Source organism: Rhinolophus sinicus, linkage group LG07, assembly GCF_036562045.2.
Source record: "Rhinolophus sinicus isolate RSC01 linkage group LG07, ASM3656204v1, whole genome shotgun sequence".
In the NCBI taxonomy this organism is placed as follows: Eukaryota; Metazoa; Chordata; class Mammalia; order Chiroptera; family Rhinolophidae; genus Rhinolophus; species Rhinolophus sinicus.
In genome coordinates, this window is record NC_133757.1 from 2,398,740 (window position 1) to 2,423,237 (window position 24,498).

General features: G+C 49.2%; 1 protein-coding gene across 4 annotated transcripts in view; it reads right to left on the reverse strand.

Moving 5' to 3' along the window:
* MGMT (O-6-methylguanine-DNA methyltransferase) overlaps positions 1-17,126 on the reverse strand; it is a 267,078-nt gene extending 249,952 nt beyond the window's left edge. Inside the window, exons 1-3 of one of the 4 annotated variants that reach the window (XM_074338805.1) lie at positions 17,019-17,126; positions 9,216-9,283; positions 7,979-8,155 (exon numbers count right to left, since the gene is read on the reverse strand). The gene's annotated coding sequence lies outside the window, so the exon portion shown is untranslated. Of the gene's footprint in view, positions 1-7,978; positions 8,156-9,215; positions 9,326-17,018 lie in introns of all 4 variants that reach the window. The other 3 variants (XM_074338803.1, XM_019728250.2, XM_074338804.1) reach the window with 3 other exon arrangements.
* Between the last annotated feature and the right edge of the window lie 7,372 nt (positions 17,127-24,498).

Sequence of the window (24,498 nt, forward strand, 5' to 3'; positions counted from 1 at the left end):
AATCATTAGTTTTAACGTCTTCCCACATAGAACAGGTTATACAAGTAAAATCCACCAAATTTTCAAGGAAAAGATCATTTTAATCTAAATTCTTCCAGAGAACAAAAAATAGAGAATGCTCAAGCATTCTATGAGGCCAGTGTATCTTTGAAACCCAAACTAGACACGAACACTGTAAGAAAGGGGAAAAAAGATGCCAGTCTCATTCATAAACATAGGAGAAAAAAAATCTTACACAAAAAAATCAGTAAGCCTGGTCCAACAGGTGTTTAAAAGATGATGCTTAGAGACCACACAAGGGTCAATGCAGAATGTAGACATGATTTAACATTAACAAATCTATAAAAGCAATTATCCACGCTAACGGACATGGGAGGTAGAGTCATAATAATTTCAATTAATACAGAAAAATAATTTAATAAAATTCAAAGCCCATTAATGATTTTCAAAATTTTCTCAGACAATCAGAAGAGAAGGAGACTTCCTTTTTACCAAAACCCTTTAGCAAGCCTTATTTTTGGTGGTGAAAAATTAGCAGCTTTCTCCTTAAAATAAATAACAAGGTAAGTATATTAATTATCACTGTATCTTTACTTAACTGGTGCTGGAAGTCCCAGCTAGCCCAACACGAGAAGTAAAAGAAACAACAGAATAGAAAGAAGCCAAATTCTCATTCATAGGTGATATTATTGTCCACATAGAAAATCAAAGAATATGCAAAGAATATATTAAAATTAAAAAGAGAATTTAGCAAGGGAACTAGAAATAAGGTGAGCACACAAAAATCAATAGCATTTCTACATAGCAATCATAAAGAAAAACCTAATCCTAAAAAAAGATACCATCGTAACAGCAATAAAAACAATAAAAACAACAAGGACCCGGGGAAAACACTGTAAAACATGGACAAGCTCTTTATGAGAAAAAAACAAAACAAAACAAAAACGAGTTACGTCTGAGAGACACTAAAGAGAACCTAACTAACCATACAGAGAGCCTGTTCCTGAGAAGGAAGATTCTCCCACAAGGAGGTTATTCTCTCCACGTTAATCTAGCTCCAAGTGCACCCCCAGCGGCTTTTTCTGAGACTTGGACATGGTCATTCTGAAATCTGCAGGAACAAGCAGGATGTGAGGACTCACCCCGCCAGGACCAGCGTTAGCCTAAAGCCATGGTAACTAGTGCTGTGCAGTATTAGCACAGAAATGGACAAAGATAAAGAATCATCAGTTCTATTACGTTCAACTATATAACAATGAACGACAGCTGTCCATCACAAGGTGCTGCAAGGAAATGAAAAAGCCATAAGCTGGGAGAAGGTCACTGCCACCATGGACTGACAGAGGCTTAGGGTCCAGGATATAGAAAACGCTGCTACGAATCAATAAGAAAAAGAGAACCCAATAGAAATGCACACAGAAGGGGTATAAACAGTCATTCTGCAGAAGAGGAATCACGAATGCCAACATGAAAAGGTGCTCAGCCCCCCTGGTAATCAGACAACGGTAAGTTCACAAGGAGATACGCTTTTCTACCCAGTAGGCGAGCGACTGTTCAGCGATTCGAAGTTCTGGTAAAGCTGGGCGTCAGCTGATAGGAAGGAGTCTCGTCTGCCTCAGCCATTTTCACGAAACAGTCATTGTCTTGAACACTGAACGCTGACAGTGCCCTAACTGTACCCTTGAGTGTACACCCAGGAGAAAGTGTCCCAAACGTGCCGTGCGAGCAGTATATACAATCATAGCTGCTGTGGGTGACGGCCAAAAACTGGGACCAATTCAAGAGCCCAGTCCGTCACAGGAGAATAGGGAAGTATACACACAAATGGTGGCAGAGTCATTCCATGAAATGCTGTCATGTACAGACACTAAGCTCCATGCAGTGGCTCAGACGAAACTCAGAAATGTAATTCTGAGGCAGGAACTACACCTCAGCATACTCAGACGGCGCAATATCCTTTTACAAAGGTCGACACGAGCCCCACCAAATGCGATGCTATAGGGAGTAGATAGATGGAAAAACTATATACATTCAAAGCAAGAGACTGATCAACAGAAAATTCAGGACACTGAAAACCGTAGGGTAGGGAGAGTGAAGTTGGGGGACAGGATAGGAGAGAAAACACGCAGATGAATCCCACAAGCTGGCGATGTGAACGTCTTAAATCAGTGGGACACTGACAAGCCCTGCTCACCATTTCCATGTATCCAATACATATCCAGGTATTCTTTAGTAGGCGTCAAACAGCACGTAAGTATGAAAAGCAAAACAAGAAACAAGGAGGGAAGAAGGATGGAGAAAGAAGAGGAGGAAGGGAAAAGAAAGACAGAGAGGAAAAAAGTACATCAGGAAAATGTGGAAGACCACATTAGTAAAGAGTGCTGAAGTTGAAATTCCATAAAGTGGAAAATGGACATAGCCTGGAAATGTTCACCTGATGACTACAGCAATGAGTACGTTTACTAGAGGCTAAACATTATGCCAAGAGAAACTTTCAAAACATAAATAAATCATTGAGATTGAAAAGCAGGTTGGTCTCCTATTGCATACTGTGTGTGTGCGTGTGTGTGCGTGTGTGTGTGTCAGAGAGAGAGACAGACAGAGAGAGAGAGAGAGACAGAGAGAGACAGAGAGAGACAGAGAGAGACAGAGAGAGACAGAGAGAGAACATGTATGTAAACCAAACCCTTGTAGGTTAAATTGCCCCCTTTACTTCCATAGCAACTCCAGAGTCCTGGTGTCACCGACGGGATTTGGGCATTCCCATCCAGTGAAAGGCCCACCGCTCATGTAGGAAGCATTTGGCAACCATCACAGCAGTTATGGCCATTTGCGTCCCTTACACTCACATGGACACCGGTGAGAGTACAGGCAGACCTGTCCACACGACCTTACACACTTATGGAGGACATGCATGCAGTCTTAGCTCACAGGTGTGCACACAGCTGTGGGACATACAGCCTGAAGCAGCAGGCTAGCTGTGCCAGGTGCTGAACAGCTCACTTCAGCTACGCAAGCAGCCGGGACAAGGCGCAGCCCTGGCTGATTTCTTTTTCAAAGGCAGAGCTGCAAAGCTCTCTGGACAGCTAGGTAGACAGCAATACGTGGGTTAATGTGATCATGGTGCAACATTTAACTGAGTTGGCCGGGCTGGCAGAGGCACCAACGCAGTGGTGTGTGAGTTCTGGCAGGAAGCAGTACACTCTTCTTCCGTCAGTCTCATCGTTGACAGCATGAAAATGTCAAAATGACAGCCCTCAGCAGAGTGCATTTCTGGTGATGCCACACATTTAAAACTGCAACAATGACAAGAGAAAACTCAGCTGAATTCACGATGCCCTGATTTCCCAGTTTTGGTCCTCTCCGCGTGGAGTTGGAATGGTCCTTCTTTGGAGCAAAACTACAAATAAAGTTCTTTAAATTTTCTAACCAGGTCAAATTGTTTCTACCAATTTCACCAAACACCTGCGACCTGAGACTCACCTGTGCGTCTCTCCAGGCATTGCCCGGGATCTAATTTAAGCAGAAAACCCTTGGAGCACAGGAAATGGGTTGACACGGGGAATGTGAGAGTCGAGAAGCCAATGGGAAAAGAGGAGCCAACTCAGGACGTAGCTGCTCCCACCCTTCGGCATGGGGGACAACGGGAAGATGTGCTACCAGAGCCCAGGAGGCAGGGCCAGCAGGAGGCCTGAGAACCACGGTGACAGGTGGCAGAGGGGCTAGAAAGGGGTGCGTGAAGCTCAGAGAGCTGAAGCACTTTGCTCAAGATCAGACAAGGAACAGCCATGCCCAGCGCTGAGGGCCCAGCGCTGGCCCCCAGCCTCCTAGGAGGTGAATATGGATGAGGACAAAAGGACCCAATTTAACGATCTACGACTCCCCCTTAACAAACCACAAAAAGAAAGTAAAGGCAGCCCAAAGTAGGCAGAAAGAGGGGAGTAACAAAGAGCAGAAGTCAATATAAAACAAGAGAGAGAAAATCAATGGTAACAAATGTTGGTTCTTTGAAAAAAGAAAAAAAGATAAACCTCAACCAGACCGATTAGGAAAAAAGAGAAAACACAAATTACCAGTATCAGTAATAAAAACAACGGCATGACTTAAAATCCTACAGATACTAAAAGGATGATAAAGGAATATTAATATAACTTTAGGGAATAAATTCAACAACTTAGATGAACTGGCCAAATTCCCTGAAACACAGAAATCACCAAAAAGTAACTCAGGAAGAAATAAATCACTCGAATGATAGTCTATCAACTAAAGAAATTGAATCTGTAGTTAATACCCTTCCCACAAAGAAAACTCCACTCCAAATTTGCTTCACTGGTAAATCCTATTAAATATTTTAAAAAGCAAGAATACTAATACTATACAAACGATTCCAGAAAATAAAAGAGGCCTCATTTTATGAGTCTAGGATTTCCCTAATACCGAACCAGAAAGACACCTCACAAGAAGAAAGCCACAGACTGATATCCCTCATGAACATAGAAACACAAGTGCTCGAAAATATTAATAAATGAAGTGCAACAATATATGAAAATAATCCACATCAAGCCCAAATGGGGACTACCCAGGAAGGAACATTGGTTGAACTTACAGAAATCAGCGCGTATAACTCACTGCACTCACAGCACGAAGGTGGAAAAACTGCTGAGTCTGGTGAGAGGCCGCTACAGCAAACATCGCCGTACTCCAGGGTGCCAGACAGGGACGCCAGAGCAATGGTTGGTCTCACCAGACTCAGCTGAAAACCAAGGCAGCGGCACTAACCATGGAGGCCATCATCCTACCTTCCCCGACACAAACTCGGTGTTAAGGACAAAAGAGGCCAGGTGCGTTTACGCATGTCCTGACTAAGCAATCAAACACGTGAACTTCATTCAGTGTTGCCCCTTCCTAATACCAGTCGGTGCCCAGACGGGAGGTACAACAGAGCACTTCTGTTGCCAAGTAAGAGTGACGTTTGCCTAGCGCGAAGCACCCATGTGATGGTTGGAGATTTGGGATGAACTGGATGACTTTTCCATGAAACAAAAGCTTTACTGGTATGAATGACTAACTACCTACTCAGACTTGGGTGTCCGGCAGGCATTTTCTGAAAAATAAACAAAGTGAGCCTGTCACCGTAAGTAACACATCCGAATGCATTCACTACTAATGATAAAACTAGAGCTTTAAGTGATGGTTAGAACTCTGGAAAATTTGTAACCACCATGGTTTGACAGGCTCTCAATTCTAAGACTTTTCTAAGGAAAAAAGTTGTGACATTAACAAACATGGTTTTGAATACTGTAGTCATAATAGGTCAACATTTGGAAAATATGCATAATTCAGCAAATCACTATTTTCCAAAGGACCGATAAATGATGTTCCAAAGCCTCAAGGTGCAAAATACACCCATGGATTTTCACGTGATGGAGGACAAAGGTCCACACTGCTGTGACCCTTCGAGAAACTACCACTTGTTGAGTTCTGATCCAGTGTCAAAGAAGGATATCATCAATTACCTGTAAAAACCATTAAAATGCCCTCTCTCACCAGTTGCTTATCTGTGTAAAGCCAGATTTTCATGACATGTTTCAAGCACAACAACATATCACAATAGATTGGATGGAAAAGCAAATATGAGAAACTAGCTGTATACTATTAATCCAGTTATTTAAAAGATTTGAGAAAAATGTAAACCACTACCACTCATGTCATGACTTTGTTGTATGGAGAATATAGTTACTTTTCACTAAACTAGATATAATAGTTAATAGATATAACTAGATAAAATAGAATAATAGTGTTATTTCTATTAAAATGTAATAGGGTTACTGTTGCTTAAATGAATTAATATTTTTAAATTGCTCAATGTTCAATATTTCCCAATGTCTAAATCAGTATTTAGTGTGATAAATATTGGCACATAACTCACGTAAGTGCTTTGAAATCCCCAGTGAGTTTTAAAGGCATCAAAAGTCTCTGACACCAAACCACGTAGGACCACTGGCGTGGAGGTAGTCAGAGACCTTGCTCTGTTCTCTCTACCCCATCCCCCCAAACCCAGGGGCCTTTGGGATCTAACCCCCCACTTGTAAACATGGGGCAGAACAGAAGACCACACCTATACGCTCTACCGACACCCGGAACACGACTGGAGCACGTGAGACGCCTGTCTGTCATCACAGGAAAACACCCATTTCCCCAGCTTTTGAAATGATTTCCAACCACTTCCACCTCTACGACTGGTACAAGCTTTCCCACAAAAGTTTGATTAAATCTCTCTAGACTTCCTGACAGAGTTCCACCAGAGAACATATCACTGTTTCAGCTTAGAGTTGGGAGAAAGAAAATATAAAGATTCCTTTGGTACAGCAAGTCAGAGTACGAATGCAATTCCATATGAAAACATTTAAAATACATTAGATTTTTGGTCAAGATGAAAGACACAAAAAAATCGCGCAATCTATTCTAATTGGGTTCCCATGGTAACTGTACAATTGGGTTTTTCAATATAACATCCCCAAGGCCCAATGCACACTTGTAAAATATACTTGGCAGGGCCTGGATTGTTTTTGCATTACAGAGCTCCCAGGAAGATCAATTACTACACAGCCCCACCCTGGCTATTAGTGGCAGGACATGTTACCACTCTTTGCCATATTCACACAAGTCATAGAAGGAACACTGCAAATCACAATCATTACACAAAACTAATCATACATTTCAGATTCATCAAGCCTGGGCTGCGGAATAAACCGATACTGCTGTTGTCACAGAATCATGTTCAGGAAACGGGAGGGCCCAGCCCGACTACATACCACACCATTATGCCTCTTATTGATTTCGAGGATACACAGAATCAATCATTAATAATTACATTATAAGATGGCCCTCAAGGTTAATCATATTCTTAGAGACTCTCGCTATGGAATTAAACAACAAACATAGCTGTGTTGATAAATAAATCAAACAGAACAGAGAATTCAAATCCACATTTTAAGTATTAACAGCTATGATGCACGCCACACTCCCTCCCCAGGATGCCAACCCCTCCTGCATGGACGGACCACTGCAGTCTCTCCTGCTACAGCTGGTGCCCGGAGCAGATTCTAGGGGCACGGTGCTGGCCCACAGTTGGGGCACAGAGGCCAGTGCTCAGAAACGGGCCCATCCGTTAGGTAAGTTTTCTGTGCCCCAGTCCTTAGAAATCCCTACATATCTGATGCGTTCTGCAGATCTACAACACAGCGTGACCTGGTGACTGGGGTGGAAGTCAATTTAACAGCCTCCTACTTGTTTTATGTCCCCACATCATTAGCACTGATGGAATTCAGGCCAATTTGGTGCAAGAGTGGGCCGGCCGCTTCCAGTGAGAAATGTCTTGCTAGGTCCACAATTCAACAGAGATCTCCAACAAATTCTCAGAGAGACATCTTAGCATGAGAAGTAGCAACGGCGTGGTTCTCACAATCCTAGCTGGTATCGGCAGGATCTCCACACCCTGCTCCTTGATCTAGGCAAAGTTAGAGACTGAATGGACCAATCTCGAGACAAAGCCAACCAACAAAACAATCCCACCAACAAGTCTAGGCTGGCTCTCTACCCCCTCCTGTGCTTAAGAAACGGCCATCCAGTCCTTGAGCTGGTCTCTCCTCCCCAGCCCTCCTTTGTCCTGGTGCCTGGACAGTGTCAAAATAACACCAGGCCTGTCAACCATCCCCTGGCCCTCCGGGTATCTCTTGCCTCACCTGCCATTTCCCCTTTCGGCCACCATAGGGGTCCCTGGTGATGACTCCGGTTTCTGCTCACTGTTACCTTTCACTCCTGTGCACACGCATGCTTTTGGGTTGCCTGAGAACAGTCCCGTATGACTTTTGAGCACTGTCAGATTACAAAGGTAGCCTCCTCCCCAAAATTCCAACCTCATGCACACACCCCTAACGCGTGTGTACTCTTGAAACAGCTTGAGCCTGCACCTCACCTTGTATCAGTTGTCTGCTCAGGCTGTCTTAACGGGATTCCACACACTTAGTGGGGCTTAAACAACAAAAATTTATTTTCTCACAGTTCCAGAGGCTGGCAAGTCCAAGATCAAGGTTCCAGCTGATTCGGATCTGGTGAGGCTTCTCTTCCAGGTTTGCAGACGGCCGCCTTCTCCCTGTGTCCTCACATAATAGAAACCGCTCTCTCTCTTTCTCTCAGGCCACCCTGCCCACGCCATGCTTATAAAGCTGACAATCCTATTGGATTAGGCCCCACCCTCATGACCTCACTGAATCTTAATTACCACCTAAGGCCCCATCTCCAAATACAGTCTCCTAGGGGCTTAGGGCTTCACTAAAGGAATTTAGGGGACACACTGAGTCCACAGCAAACTGCCCGGCGTTTTCTCATGGGCTTTCCATCAAGTATAAGCCCCACACCAGGCTTTGGAGAGCTTCTAGCATTGAGAGATGAAAACATACAGGTGGAAACCTAAGTGGACATGTGATGGGCCCCATGGGAGGGAGACATCCTGGGGCTGCAGAGGCTTCTAGAAAAGCTGGCACACAGGAAAGATTCAGAGAGTGCCTGGGAGCAGAGAGCTAGCGGTGTGTGGACTGGGTCAGAAGAGGCTCCCTAGGGCGCAGAGGAGCTCTGGCAAGAAGACAGGGCCTCCCACCCATTCACTCTTAGAGCAAAGCAGAGACATGCAGGCTCCTAGAGAAGGTGCCAGAATGGATGTGGGTGGCCACTGGGGTGAAAGCGGAGTCCAGATGAGTCTTATGGGTTCATTGCACCTGGGACCTGGTGGGAAGGAGGGGTTACCTTGGAGCTTTTCTATTCCCGGGCCTTCAGCAGAAGAAGAAAGAGGAGGTATGTGGCTGACTCTCCCTCGACCACGTGCCTGAGCACCGAGCACCCACGTCTAGGGCCTCCCTAGGCAGCGCCCTATGGTGGGCACGTGGCCCCGTTAGGTCTGAAGTGGGGTTAGGTAGCCCCAGGGTGCCTTCCAGGCACCCTTGGGGACAGAGGCAGGAGTCTGTGCGGGTGTGGGGGCAAAAGCACTGAGGTTGCTGAGGCTGGAGCCAGGCAGCTTCTTCACCGGTGGTGGAGAGACACGGGAGGGAAAACTGTGTCTGAATCTAGAGCCCACGTGCACTTTGTTTGATCCCCAAGGGGCAGCCTCAAGTGTGAGAGGTGGCCGGACCCGGTGCAGGGAACGCACCAGTACTCACCTGGTTTGCAGAAGGTAAGCTTCCAGACGAGGTCCACTCCGGGCAGCCTGGGCCAGGGTCCCGTCGCTCTGAGTGACACAGAACGAAGTGTAGGTGGTAGTGAGAGCCAACTGTCAACACAGAACAGGAACATGAGCCATGAACTGGGTTTTCCAAGAGTACTGGGGGTTTCTACACGAATGTCAGACACAACCAAATGGCTGCTTCTGACACCAAAACGACGGAAAACACTTATTTCTGTCCACTGCGAAAGAATATTTACTGAACTAACCCTTCCAGAATCCACCCCATTTTAGTTATGATACTCAGTGGCTAGGAGTAAAAGAATGTTGGGCCCAGAGGTTTCTTAGCAAGAAACCTCAATGTACAGAAAAGTCACTGCGGATATTAGAACCATAACCTTTGCAGGCCTTTCTGGGGTGACAATCAGTGCAGAGAATGCCACGAGAACAGCTATGTGACCTCAGTCCAGAGGGAAATCACGGAGGCTCTGGGAAATGTTCTAATCACACTCATGGCAAAAATAAACAAAATTTTTTTTAAAAGCTAAGAGGAAGTCTTTAAAGCACATCCTTATGTAGAAAAAAACTAAACTACTGATTATGACTCAAGTCTCACATGGATTCGAGCTGGTGGTAGAGTGACAGCAAGAAGGTCACGGAGGTCCCCGGGATCAGTGTCCAGGCAGCAACCACGCTGCCTGCCCAGACCCTTGCTTTAGCACTGAAAGTCCCGTGTCCCTGTAAACTGTTGGGTGCAATGACAGAGAGCACAGAGCTCTCGAGAGCCTGCCCTCCTGGTGGGCAAGAGACGACCACAGTAGCAGCTGACTGTGGCCAAAGGGTAGGCAAAGTTGAATTTTAAGAATAGTTACTAATTTTTGAACCTGCATATTTGTTCTAACAGTTCTTGCAACAAATGCCATGGTAACATGACGGGAGCAGCACAACACAGTCTCCCTCTGTTGACCCCACGGGCCGCCATCCCCGTGGGCCGGCTTTGTTCCCACCAGCACCTGCTCTCAGGCACCGGCTCGCCTGGAGACCAATGGTCTGGAGAAGGTGCCGGAACTCAGTGATGGAAGGACTCACCGCATCCATCTGACCCGACAGCGTAATCTGATAACACATCAGTGACAGACACAAGTTCTGCAATAAAGAACAGCACACCTGGGCTCTTCTTGTGACACCGGGCTAACTTCAGGAACTTCTGCAAATACATCATTTCCTTTCTTTGCCTGTTATTCTAGGAACCTCCACGTTGAGTGTGAAAAGCCTTACTAATAGAGCAGCTGCAAACACTGAGTACAAGTCCAATCAGGGGCTCTGCTGAGGACACGAGCCCCTTTGTCCTTCGGTCCTGTCACCCACCTCTACACATGGCCCATCACTGTTGTCATTATTTTAACCACATGACAAGTTCAGGACCCTGAGACTTTGAAGCTCCATTTCTAAGGACCTTTGCCACGTTCTGGCTTTGGCCACTACTGGAGTGCAGAGAGGCCTGCAAAGCCAGGTGGCCTCAACACACCTCATCTGGACCCCACTCCGGGTCACCGGTGTCGGTCCGGGTGTCCTACGGACACACCAACCTGTGACCATCCACACCCCATGTGACCGACATCCCTCCCCCGGAACGCTCTGCCCCAGACCTCCCTGAGAGACCGCCCATCTCTCACCTTTCAAGTCTCTGCTCACAAGTCACTTTCTCAGAGGACTGACCTTTCCTCAACCACTGCCCCTCCCCACCCCCAACAAAGGCCAGACTGCCAGCAGTGCGCCCGCCTCTCGCCAGCCAGTAATCATGGCACCTAAACACCAACAGAAGCCCCTTCCACTCCCAGGCGGAAGTCCAACGCAGAGAAGGCAGCAGGACCTGACGCGGCCTCGGTGACACCCCGGGGGCTCACACAGGAACGCTCTAAGGATGCCAGTGAAACCACTTTGTGGTCGGACCGCAGGAGACTCCGCACACACTTGAATTTGCAGGCTGCTGTGACTGTACACCCCACACCTGACAGTTTCTTTCTGAAGCTTCTACTATTACTTGTAGGAAAGTATAGGTACACCCCACGGAGAAGCGGCTGGGGTTGGGGCGCCTGTTACTGAGCCTCACTGCTGCCCGCTGACACTTCAGTCTGAGCCAACAGGACAGCCAGGCGATGTCCGCTCCAGGCCCCAAATGCCTGGCCAGGCAAGCAGGCCTGACTCACCCTCCCCTCCCCAGCCGACTGACTGTACGTGAATACACAGCATACGCACTGAACATGCCTTCCTTTCTCATGAAGAAAAGTGATGCTAAACTGCCATCACCTTCCAAAACTGCGTTCTCCATCTCACCCGCACAACCCTCCGTCAGAAAGCCCCAAAGGACTGACCCCACAGCGAACTGTCCCCTCACTGCATTTGACATACTGCTTAGGACAGTGCTTTCCTGCGTGTGCCTGCTCACACCAGTCACCGACCCCTCCTTCTTCCTCTCTCCCCCATCTCGCCCTCGTCAGCCCAGGCAGCTCCGATGGGAAGCGCCAACTGCTCCATGTCCCCACTGACAAGGCTCCAAGGCCATGGCTCAGAGAGAGCAGCACCCTCCCTGTCACAGCCCTCGGGGCTCGCCAGGCTGCCGCCCTAACTTCCAGCTTCCTTTCCAGCCCCCACACATCTCCGACCCCCACTCAGCCCCCACTGCTCAGCCCAGAATGCCCCGGGCCACCTGGAGAAACCTTACAGCCTCTGGAAGACTCTTTCGTCTGCATCAGGAGTGGGTTCCCGGCCCACAGGGCCATGGTGCGTGTGGCTGAAGTCCTAGAATGTGGCCTGGCACTCAGGATGGTGGCCTGCCCCCCCGACCCCCACACCTCTCCTCCCGCCACTCCCACACGAGCTGTGGGTGCCTATGAGCTCTGTCGATAAACGGCAAAGCACAGCAGTCTCCCTGCATTCAGCCCTCTGCTACAGCGTCTGACCTGAGTCCTTCACGCAGGGACGCGCGTGGGGGCGCGGCTTTCTCCACAAGGCTAATGCGATGCTTGGTCACAGCGGTGTTCCTAAAATTTAACACACATTTCCTTGGCCACGTCTTGCCCCCAGAAGGACTCGTAAAGGTCTTCTGCTGCACTATTACAATGGGAGCACGGCATGGTGAGTGGTTAAAAGCCTGGACTGGGTTATAAAGAAACCTGAACACAGAACTCTACTTCTGCCGTGTGCCCTGTTCACGTCACTTGACTCTCCCAGAGCCAGTGTCCTCACCTGCAAAGCTAAGATGCTAACAGCATCTCTCTCGTGAGGATGTGGAAATCGGTCTATTAAAGCACCCAGCACAGCAAGCCTCCAATAAAAGTTATTATCAGCAATATCATGATCACACCGGCCAGGAGCTTCTGGAACTTGTCATCACCATCTGATGGAGGAGGAGGCTGGGGGGTTAACAGCTGAAGAGTTTCTCAAGTCACCCAACTAGTAAATGGCGTCATGAGAACCCCTCCCAGCGCCCTCACCCTCACTACTCTGTATTTCTAAATACAAACTCAGTTCAGTTCCACAAAAATGTATGCAGTTGTGTATGCGAAAGTGAACGTCACCAGAGACCATGGAGGTGCTTCTACCCAGAGCAGGAGAAAAAAAGGAAGATGTGGGTGAAATACAACATGGCAGTCCATGCTTGACATCTGTTTGTAAAACTCATGCCAAAGTTTTGGTAACATCTGCGTCTCCTGTTGTAACCACAAGACCGAAAACTGTAACACTATGATAACATGTTAGGTTTGCAATTCAAAGAGATTCCCACGTCTCTGAGGAGTTACAAAACCACACACATATCCCTAAACACATACTGAGAACGATGCCGCTGCGAACAGGTCCTTCTGGAAGGGACACTCGTCTGGGCTGGAAAGGACCACATCCCAACCATGCTGAAGACCTCCCTACAGGTGCGCTAACGCTAGGGGCTGCTGGGATCCCTGGGGAGCTCGCAAAGACACAGGTGCCAGGTCCCGAGCCAGTAGGTCTGTCGATAATCCACGGTTTCAACCAGCGCCCTCGGTAATTCTGACACCAGCAGGGCTCAGACGGTCTCACTTTGCTTGTGGATACCCCCATCCAAGGGGAATGATGGGTCGCACATTCCAGGGATGGCTCTTAGTAGTGACACCACACAGGGTCAAAATCTGAAGGTGACAAGCTTGGTCCCTACTCTTAGTCCTTTTGATTGGGGTGTAAACTGTAGCTAAAAGTTTAAAAACCAATGAGAAATAACTATAACTTATTTATTAAATTTCACCATTTCAAGGTCTCACTCCATTTTTTGCCCCAAGACTCGATTCCCTCTTTTCACCCATCTAGAAATCTCAGGCCATCCAGTACCAGAACAACCCAATCCGTCCGTAAGGTAAGTTTCCTAAACTATTATCCATATGACTCAATTTGTCCGTAAAAACTGCCACCAGCGCTGCGCTTGCAGAAAAATGTCCATAACTGCATGATTGCGACTGGCAGATCGATGTGTGTAATAAAAACAAACAGATTTAACAAGTGCCTGCGTTTACGAGCGGTGCCATTGGTGGCCTGTGCATATAGTTTCACCCCCGACTTCTGGGAACGGGCGACAGAGCTCGGGCTGCACACTCTGCTGACTTCACAAGTGTCACAGGTAGGACATTATTCTAACAAGAACAATTTCGAAGCAGCACAGTGAGCATACCGGGCATTTACAGCGCTCTCACACGTCCTTTCATGGGCACACATACACACAGGACAACAAATGTAACAACAGTAAAACAATGTTGTAGGTGTTTCTTTTTCAGCTTGTTTCACCCCAGCTGCAGCGCAGGCCAAATGGGTGCACTCCAGGACGGGGCGGCGGGGTAAGGGTGTGAGGCCTGCCCCCTCCCTGACGACTCCCCGTCCTCCGCTAGGCCCCCAATCTAATTGAAAACAACTTGTGGCATCAGAAGCAAGTTTCAGCGTTCAACACGTGGCCAAGGATGTCACTGGTGTGTAGCGACCCCTGGGACAGCCTATCTATTTAGTTCTATGGCTGCAGCAGACAGCAGGAGGGTGGCTGTCACAGGCTCCTGGAACTGCCAGGGAGTCTGGCACTTGGGCAACACTGGGTGACAGATTCACATGTGAGCCACGACTGCCCAAAGCACCCAGATGCCTTCAAAGGTTACAAAAGGCCACAAAAACGATGCACTCCTGACAATTCATCTTCACTGCTAGCAGAAGAAGTAAGTCACCCACCGTAATCCAGATGGTCACTCTATGGTCTTCCCCAAACCCCACGGCCCTCCTATGCAAGCTCTTTATTACTTTTCATTTTTTTAAGTTGAAAGAAAACAAGACTATTTCTCTCCACTGACCAGCAGATACGCGCCAGTTACCAAATGCCACACAGAACGCACACCTTGTGGTACTGGGTCTACACCTCGGGTCTCACACTGTCATCTGCCTATGCCCAAGACAGGCCTCCACAGCAAACAGGGAGGGAAAATCGGTCCTGTCCACCAAAGGGAAAGTAGTCCTCAGCCCGACTCCCTTCCCGACCAGATAAAGTGCACGCACTTTCGCTTCAAACCCGGAATGGGATATTGGCTTGGTTTGTTTATCATGAGTGTGTATGAAGTGCTAGTATGCAATCCACTGTCACCCAGAGGCAATGTTATAGTTTATATGTGTCTAATTTTAAAATCTTCATGTTTTTTTAAATACTGTTCTGTGATAAGACCCAAGCTCTTTCAGAAAGTAGCTGAGTCAGAGGCCACCCGCTCCAGGAAACAGAGGCTGAGGGAGGACTGTGCCAGTAGCCCAACAAGCTTGGGGACTTTCAGAGTGCAGGAGCCCATCATGTATACCTGGAGTGACCAGAGATGTGACAGGAAGGAAGTCAGAACCCTCAGGGGAACTGAATCTAGAAGGGGAGCCTTACGCTGGGGCAAGGGCACGCGTCAGAGTGAAGTGCGAATGCAAATCTGTTGATAATGTTAACAGATGACCACAGGAAAAAGGAATTCAGAAAATACTGTTTTACTCCCTTTTTTCTCCTATCAAGGAGGATATACCATCAACTGAAAAGGGCACTGATGCCCAGAAAAAGGGAGTTGGACCAGAACAGACTTGGTGGTTTGAATCTCTGGCTGCTAAATGTCCTCTGCAAAACAAGAAAATAAAGACAATTTAGTAAGTGCATTTTATTAAAGAATACCGAGAAGAGGAAACTGTTAGGGGTTTCCAAGAAAGGGAGAGGAGAGGACTGGAGGAGAGAAACTCCGGATTCCTTCCCAGGCCTGGCCTGCCCACCTTCCCTGTACGCAGGACAACTGTGGGGACAGGGGCCTGAGTGGCAGACATGGCCCAGGGGAGGCGCAACTGCTATCAAAGCAGGACCAAAACAGAGAGGAAAAGAAAGGGCTATGAATCTCAGCAGCTGAGCAAGGGTGAGAGGTGAACCGTGTCCACACCGAGGGCTGGACTTCCGTAAGGCTGGTTCTCCAGAGGGCAGCCTTTTCAAAGCAGTGTCTAATACTAGTTAAATGCAGCTCTTGACATGCAGACCTTTCTAAACGAGAAGAGTACTCACACAGAAAGTACCTGAGCATACTGAACTTGAGGCCTGTCTCATCCAGCCCCCAGACCGTCAGACACCACTGGACTGTTCAAATCCTAACTCAAGACGAGAGCCGGGGAGCCCCTGCCAGGGCCCAGCCAGTCCTCCTCTGCTACTTGTAGACTTGGCAGTTGTGGGCCTGGTGACAACCACCTGACAGGGTGATGCCTTCTGAGTAACTCAGTGTCAGCTACCAGCTCGGGCGGGGGCTACACTGTTTCCTTCAAAGTGTTTACCTCCGTAAGGTCATTGGTTTCTTTGGTGTCTTGTTCCCCTCCCTGAGTGTTTCATCCATTGAGGACTCATGAAAACAGCAAAACCGCCTCCTACTCTTCTGTCCTGAGATGGGAGGTAAAAGGCAGGGCCTGACTTAAATATTCCACAGGTTCAAATGCAAAGAACAAGTCCCATTCTTAGCTCTTCACATTCAACAGCTTCACCTCCTGCCTCAAACAGCTGTGGCCTCTCTCTGGACCAAGCCACCTCCCTTCGTCAGATGACTGTCCAGCCAACCAAGCAAAAGCGTTGATCAAAATGAGTTTCGAGGACGAAAGGCCAGTTACTGACCTGGTTGAGGTTCAGAAAGTGATGCACCAGGGAGCTGGGAATATATCGTTTAGAACTGCCGCCTGTATTATCATGACCTGGGCGTAAATGGCTCTCAAACTCCACCTGTTCACTCCATGGCCAATGGCAGCAATCGGGTGTAATGTGTGCAAACACCAGCCAGGATTATGAGGGCCCCAGCACCTGGCCCTCCTCTCCCTCTGTCCCAAACAAGGAGGAAATGTAGGATTCTGCACAGGAGTATGCTGAAGGCTTGAGGCAAGGAAGGGCCAGAGTAGGGGCTTCTGGAAGGTTCCTGAGAACTAGAGGTTGAGCTGGTCAACAGGGTGGGGCAGGCAGGTGGGCAGAAAAGGTGCTGGCCAAGTGGAGGTCGGGTGGGGGAGGCCATGTCCCCACACTTGGCCACTGTAACTGCGGTGCAACTTGGTCCAGGAACCCCAGGCCCTGGGGAAGGCCCTGCACACGTGGACACACCTGAGCACACCTAAACACACCTGGGACTCCTGCGGGGGGCGGGGGGGGTTCAGGGCAAAACCACTCAGGGCTGCACTGCCCCACAGGCTCCAGACGCTCGCTCTCCCCAGGGAGAGCCCTGAACGTTGACAGGAGGGTGGCAGCCCAGACACTTACCGCACTGCCCAAGGCGCCAAACACCAGCAGCTGCGAGCGCAGGGGAATGAACTAGTTGGGGAGCGCGGGATGCCCGGGCATGTCCGGGGTCTGGGGGCGGGGCCAAGGGTTGGGGGCGGAGCCTGGGCCTGACGGAAGCCCGGCCGAGGCGCGCGGAACCGGGAACACGGGGGCGTGGCCGGACAGGCGGGGGGGGCGGGTCCCAGAGGAGCGGGGCCTTGACCGGCAGAAAACTGGGCCGCATGCGGGGGCGGGGCCCAGAATGCGCTGGGGGCGGGGTGAAGGCGGGGCCGAGCGCGGGCCCGGGTCGGAGCATGCCCAGTGCGGCGGCGGCGGCCGGACTGACCCAGCTGTGCGCAGCCTCGCTGGTCGCCGCTGCAGGCCCCGCTCGCCCCCTCCCCGCTCGCCCGCGGGCTTTGGCCTTTCGGTCTCCGCCCTGTGCTCCTGTATCCGCAGTCCCTTTCGGCCGGTACAAGCCGGGCCGCGCCCTCCCTGCCTCTGCCTGCGGCTCTGTGCCTCAGTTTACCAAATGTAAGCCCCTTCGTGTGTGCCTCCTGCCACTTGCCAGGACCCAGCTGGGCACCATTCGGATTCTGTGCCTGAGCAAATGGGCCTGTGGCAGCGCAGGGCCCTTGAGGTGCTACCTGGTCACCAAGACCAACACGTACCCCAGCTCCTGGGCACTGGCAGCCAGGCCAGCCTCAGTTGTTACTCAGTGAGCACGTGGGCGCCGGGCACGGCTTGGTGTTGTGTGGACATTATTATGGGTTTAATTGTGTCCCCCCCCCAAAGATATGTTGGAATCCTAATCCCCAGTACTCAGAAAGTGACCTTATGTAGAAATACGGTCTTTTTACAGAAGCAACAAGTTAAAATGAGGTCATTAGGGTGGGCCCTAGATCCAACAGGACTGGTGTCCTTATAAGTAGAAGGCCATGTGAAGGCAGAGACCTGTTGGGGGTGATGCATCTGCAAGCCAGGGGACCAACAGAAGCTGGAAGAGAGGCACGCCTGGGACACATCCTTCCCTACAGCCTTCAGAGGGAGCTGGTCCTGCCCACACCGTGATTTCAGACTTCCGCCTTTCAGAAATGTGATCTCCAACACATGTTTGTTTCCAGCCAGGCAGTTTGCGTTCCTTCTTATGGCAGCCCTAGGAAACAAAACAGACACCTTGTATCCAACTCGATTGGCGTAACAACCCCAGGGAGCAATATCATCCCCTGAAGCTTCTGGGAGGACAGCAATTTCAGGGGTGCCATCCCAGGCCTATGTGTCCTAAACTGCCATGCTGCAGGCCTTCTGGATTCTGTTATCTTAACAGCAAGGGAATCTTTGCCTTCCTTCCCAGTGTGCACATCTCCTCTATGGGAATTTGGCCAAAATTTGTACCTTGGTATTTGTGACTGGCATGACCCAATGTATTAATGTCAGTAATAAAACGTGTTCAAAGGGCCTCAGCAGTGTTTGTTTTGTGAAGAGCCCCAGTGACTCTCTACTGGCTGCATCATGGATCCTCGCAGCCCCTCGCCCCCACCCCAAGCTACACGTTGCTGGAGACATGTTTGAAATAGCTGCTCATGGAAAATGAACTAGGCCATCGATACACAATGGTGATCAAATCAAGGCACTTCTCCAACGGGCCTGGACACAGCATCAGAATCCTTCTCAACACTGCTCCAGTCATAGCATTTAAGGTAAGATGGCAGGAGACACGAAACACCTTTGTCATTAGTTCTGGTCTTTTCTGTTAGCTCACTGCAAAATTTTGGAAACTTTCAATTACCCTAATCCTCAATTTCATCATCTGTTATGGGTTTTTATAATAATCTACTCCATGCAGGGTGTGCACATGAAGGACATAACCATGAAGGACAGCAATACACCTATCCCTCTATAGTCTGTCACTGCTGGGACCCAACAGAACAGAAATAACTCGAAAGGGAAAATAACTCCAAAATGGAATCAGGATACCTGCTGCTACCCTGACGTGTGTTTTGTGATGCAGTTTTGCAATTAATGTATAAATCCTACTTTTCTTTTTAGCTGAATTATGTTTCGATATGAAATCCTAACCTATTAAAAGAAAAAGACTAGCTAGTGTTAGCACTTCTGATTCCCAGCCCAGGAAAGAAAGGGCAGCGTGGTGACGCAGTGGCTTGTTAGGTGAATTATGTGGCGTTGGGGACGGCGGGAGAGGGAGAGAGAAGGAGGCTGCAGCACCCCGGGTACACAGCTGGACCTGGCGGTGCTAGCAGGACGCAGTTGCCCTTGCTGTGGAGGTTGAAGACCACTGCCTGGCTTCACAACGGCTTCCAGAGTCAGTGGCCAGAGGACTGGCCCTGACGAAGACACTGGAATGTGGTATCTTGTACCCTCCAGTGAGCAGAACTAAAATCCACAGTCCCTGCACTTGCTGGTAGGTTCTCCCCTTCTTGGTGATAATTTTCAAAACCTCAAATTGTTTTGTCAAAAGCTCCCCCGTGCCTGTCCCATCACACTGGCCCTCACCCACATGCACTTCCTGCTGATACAGCAGCACAAGCCTAGGGCCACAGGAGGAGCCCGCCAGCTGTGTGAGGAGCACAGGCTCGTAGGCTGGGTGGCAGCAGTCAGCCTGGCATCGTGCAAGCCACCGGACTTCTCTGTCTGTAGGACGACAGCATTGTGCTAGGTGGGCAAGGTCCCTTTGGGGTTCCCATCTTTGGATTAATATACCCCATTCTTCTGTGGACACAGGTTCCATGAATGACGGTTTACAGACGAGGTGTTGGACCAAAAGGACGGCCCACCTTCTCTCTGACTTCTTCACGAGCCCCTGTGGACGTCCGTAAGATCAGCCAGCTCCTCGTGGGCTCTAGGGACAACGTCAAACATCCAAATGGGTGCCTTTTAGGTTAAACAAAGGAACACATGTGATTGTTTCCAGTGGTTTGCAACCCAAGAAATGTGTTTAATACGCCTCTCTTTCCAAGCTTCCTTTGTGTTAACGAGACCATTTACAACAAAGCTGTCTTCAGTAGTCAAACTTAATTCCTTCAACCCTGCCTTTGGGAGAAGAGGGGGATTTTATAAGGATCCCATAAAACCTTGTGTGATTTGAAAGCCCCAACCTCTGGACTAACACAGAGGGTCATGTAACAGACGTGCTGGGGAGCTCACCGTTCCCCGTATTTTATATATGGTTTTCTCTTCGGATAGCATCTCCAGTGGAGAGCTTCACGGATTCACAATTGATTCTCTCAGCCCCCGTGTCTGTAAAGTTGGAGCCAGACGGCACCTTGGACCTGGATGGTGCAGCCAAGCCGCGTGTGAGGGCAGGGGCGGGGGCCAGAGTGGTCTGGAGGGGGGGCCTGGGGGCCGTCAGGTCCTGGGGCTGGTCGGGCTGTTTGCATAGCAGGCCTGGTTAGCAATCTGAAACAGTTAGCATACCCAGAAGGTGGGCTGGGGGCAGTGGGGTCGCAGAGGAGAGCCCCTCCCTGCAGCAAGGAGCCCCCTGTGTGCCCGGCCCTGTGGCCTCACATGTGGGGACCTGTTGAGAAGCCAGATGTCTGCTGGGGTTGAGGGGACGATGAAAAGAAAGGCCTGGAAGAGAAAATGAACGGCCTGCTTTCTATTAGGCAAAACCCCCACACAGGAAAGACCGCTGTTATTTGTAGAATGTGGGTCCAGTTGTCCAGTAATTGTTGGACAAAGCTCAACTTAAATCTTATGTAGCTCTTCCTCCCCCAGTGTGGCGACTTCAGAGAATTGAGTGTCCAGACACTGTGAGCAAGAAAGAGGCCCTCGTCGTTGTGTATGTCTTTGGATGGACTGGCTTAGGGCAGGCCCTCTGCAGAGGTGGCCGCTCTGGGGGCATTTTACCGGCCTGCCGAGGGCTGTCTGAGTGCGGACCACTCAGGACTGGGGTTCAGTTAGATGTCGGCCTTTTTGAAAGCAGCTCCTACACTCATTACAAAGTGTTTTTGATCCATTTTCGGGCAGGGCTTTGTTTGTAACACGTTGTTGGCAGTTTGGGCAGACTCTTTTAAGTGGTGTGAAGTGCTGGGGAGTGAGCACCTGGCACCAGGAGGAAGGGGGTCTGCCTGCCGCCTCTGCCTTCTGGAAAGCGCCTGGTTTCCTGTGACTTAGAAATTAAGTCAAGAGACATGGGGATTTGATGCTGAGATGTGATCTGTCCTCCTTCCCGGTACCCGGGAAACTACAAATGAGAATTAACACAGGAAAACCAGCCGTACCAAGTGCACTGAGCCATCGATTTAAAATAACACGAGGCAAAAATGGGAAGATGGTAAACACATGAGCGGCTAAGTCGGTGGTGACGACGGTGTGGGTGGCTGTCTGTCCGATTGTCCCATCGTCTGTTAGCATGAGATAACCCAATTTAATCTGGGGAGTCAGGAAGGACAGTGTGAGGTCCTGTGAGTGTCCCTCCCTCTGTCTCACCAACAGCCACTGGAGGTGAAGCCCTGCTTGGTCCAGGAGGCCGCTGTACTGGGACAGAATGGAATTCCCATTCCTGGTCGGGGAGGGAGGAGAGTTGTGAGGTTGCGTGTGGCCACTCCCCCAGGAGGGGCGTTGTGCGGTGGCCTTTGTCAGCTGGCAGGGCTGTGTCCGATGCCAGTGGAGGACGCCCAGAGGGCATTCATTAGGAAGTGAGCTACTGACACTTAGGGCGATGAAGGAGACCGAGGCTCCCTCTTCTCTTTCCTTCTTCCGCTCCGGTCCTGAGCCATGTGTCACCCAGGACCTCTGTGCCACATCCTTTCAGCTGTTTCCCCAGAGCTGAAACACATTCTCTCTCCCAACTTCTTCTGGAAAGAAATCCCAGGGAAGGGCTCTGCTTGGCCCAGCACAGGTGACTCTGACAAACTCAGGACCCATCACCGTGGCTGAGGGAATGAGGTGCCATCCCAGCCCATCACATGCACCCATGTGGCCAGAAGAACAGGTGTGAGATGGGAGGGAAACGGGTCGCGTAAGGGCAGGGTGACCGTGAGGTAGGAGGACGCCAAGTTTGTACCCTGCCTGCTCCCAGCATCGGGCCACCGACTGTGTGCGAGACTTAGGCGTGTGTCTTCTCTTCCATCGTCACAACCACTCATCACCAGCTGTATGTGGGGGGAGGGGAACAAGGAGGGGCAGCTCTCTGCTTCCTGCAGCCCGTCTCGCCCATGGCAGTAGAGGGGTCTGGACCTTTAAGGCAGGGCCCACGTGGACATAACTCTGCGTTGGAGACTTCTATCAAGTCTGTGCACAAGAGGACTGTTTCCTGAGTCTGGTCAGTGGAGACAGTTGGTGCCAGCCCAGGATACCCTCCTAGAGTTGGACACCCCCACCCCAGGCCAAGCCACGTGTTGCCAAATCTGTCCTCGGTTCTTTGTCTTAGGGATCGGTCTTAATTAGCATTGGATTCATTAAATTACTCAAACTCTAGAAAGATAGAAATTAATATAATAACAATAACAGTAACAGTAATAGCTGAAAATAATCAATAGCTTATCAGGTGGCAGGTCCTGGGCTGGATGCATCCTTTGGAATCCTCACAACAACTACAGAAGGTGGGTGATATTATCACAATTTTGTAAATGAGGAAACAGAGAGGTTGAGTAACTTGCCACGGTCACACGGCAGTGAGGGTCAGAGTAGCTTACACCGTGGGCTACTGCGACTTGGACATGTAGAAGCAGGAGACTGAGCCGCGTGGGGGATGTGGTGGCTCTGCGCTGCAAGCTCTACTCTCCCCACGGTGGGTGGCAAATCGCCTGTCAGTCATTGCTGGACCAGTCGGGTTCTTGCCTGGTTGGAGGTTCAGTGATTTCCTGCTGGGGCACCAACAGGGACCATGGGACTCTGGGGCCATCGCAGCCGTCTTTCACAGGAGGAGAGCCCATGGAGGTAGAAGAGAAAGGACCCAACGCGCACCCCTCAGCCCCCGGATTCAACGGGATCTAAAGGGAGGCACCTGGACTTCTCATTTCTGGGCGACAATGAATTCTTTTGTTTGAGTTGCGTTTCTGTCACTTGTAACTAAGAGTCTTCAGCAACCCTGTTGTCCCCGACACTGTGCTACCTTGTCTCTACGTGCGTTATCTTTTTAAAAACTCACAGCTTTGTGAGATGAACATCATTACGCCCATTTTATAGAGAGCACAGTGAGGATGAAAGAGGTCAAGTTGGACACAGCTACTCGGTTATGAAACGGCAGAGCTAGGATTCACTTGCGTGGGGCCATTGATTCCCAAGGATCGATATTTCTAAGAATATTCCCAATTCCTCAGCATATAGGACTGGGGAAGGGAACGGGAGAGGAAAGAGGAGAGCGAGAGGAGGGAGGAGGGAAAGGAGGGAGGTTCGAGGGAGAGAGACAGAGAAGACTGTGTTAGCATTTTTGAATTGAGGAATTTAAAATCTTTTGGTGGCAAGTTATGATGGTGTACTTCTAGGGCTTAGGAATTTTATCCTGCTATTTGTTCTTCAAATAAAAGAATCAGAGTTGCTGACTTAGTTTAAACCAACTCCAAAGACTGCAGAGTTGACTGCTGATTAAAAACTTGTCTTTCTCGGTCTGAGAAGGGAATACCAGGTCTGAGTTCCCTGAGTGTGTTCAATCTTGCAAATTTGATTTTCATTTGCAGAGTTTGAGAATGTCGGTGATTGGGAAAATGCAACTTGATTATTAACAAGCTAGAAATAGTATCTGAGCATTCACTTTGGCATCTACCCATGCTTGTGTGATAAAAATAAATTGGAAAAAGTCTAACTATGGAAGGAAAGGTAATTTGGGAATCATTAGTCTTGCAGTTTTTCTGGTCATCCCATCCTAGGGAATCCGTGGGCTAATTCCATAGTAAATGCGCTCCTGGATTAATGGAATCTCTAGATGACAGTAATGGGAAAGGTCACGTTTGATTCAGCGTGCTTTGCCATTTGTGAATTGAGCCTGAATCTTTTCAGAAGTAAACAAATTCCAGCCATTTTATTTCTGCTCTCTTTCAGAGATGTGCAATCATTTTTAATGGCTAAATCTGTATTGCATTGCATTTTTCAAATCCTCATTGTTTCATTTCCTTTCACTTGTGCTATCTAAAACTTTTTTTTCCAACTCATTTTTCCTGCTTATTTGTTCCTTCATACATATTCCGCAGCCAGGACTCTGTGCTTGCAGAGCACCAGGGAGGGCTGCCCACAGGGTGGGATAAAGTCCGGGGAGAAGGCAGGAGCCGGCCTCTTCTAACCTTGTTAACCACAAACCGATTTCACATTCCCATCGACTTCGAAATGAAGCGGTCGGAATTGGGCTCAAGCCTGCATCTGGCATCGCTGGAAATGGGGATCCTGGTGGCTGTGTCGCAATGTGTGCTCAAATGCATTGGGAGTTTTCTACTATTTTTCAAACTTCCAAATAGATAATGTCAGAACATTTCTGAAATGGGATACTAACATCAAGATATACTGCGCCAATCAACAAGCATCTGGC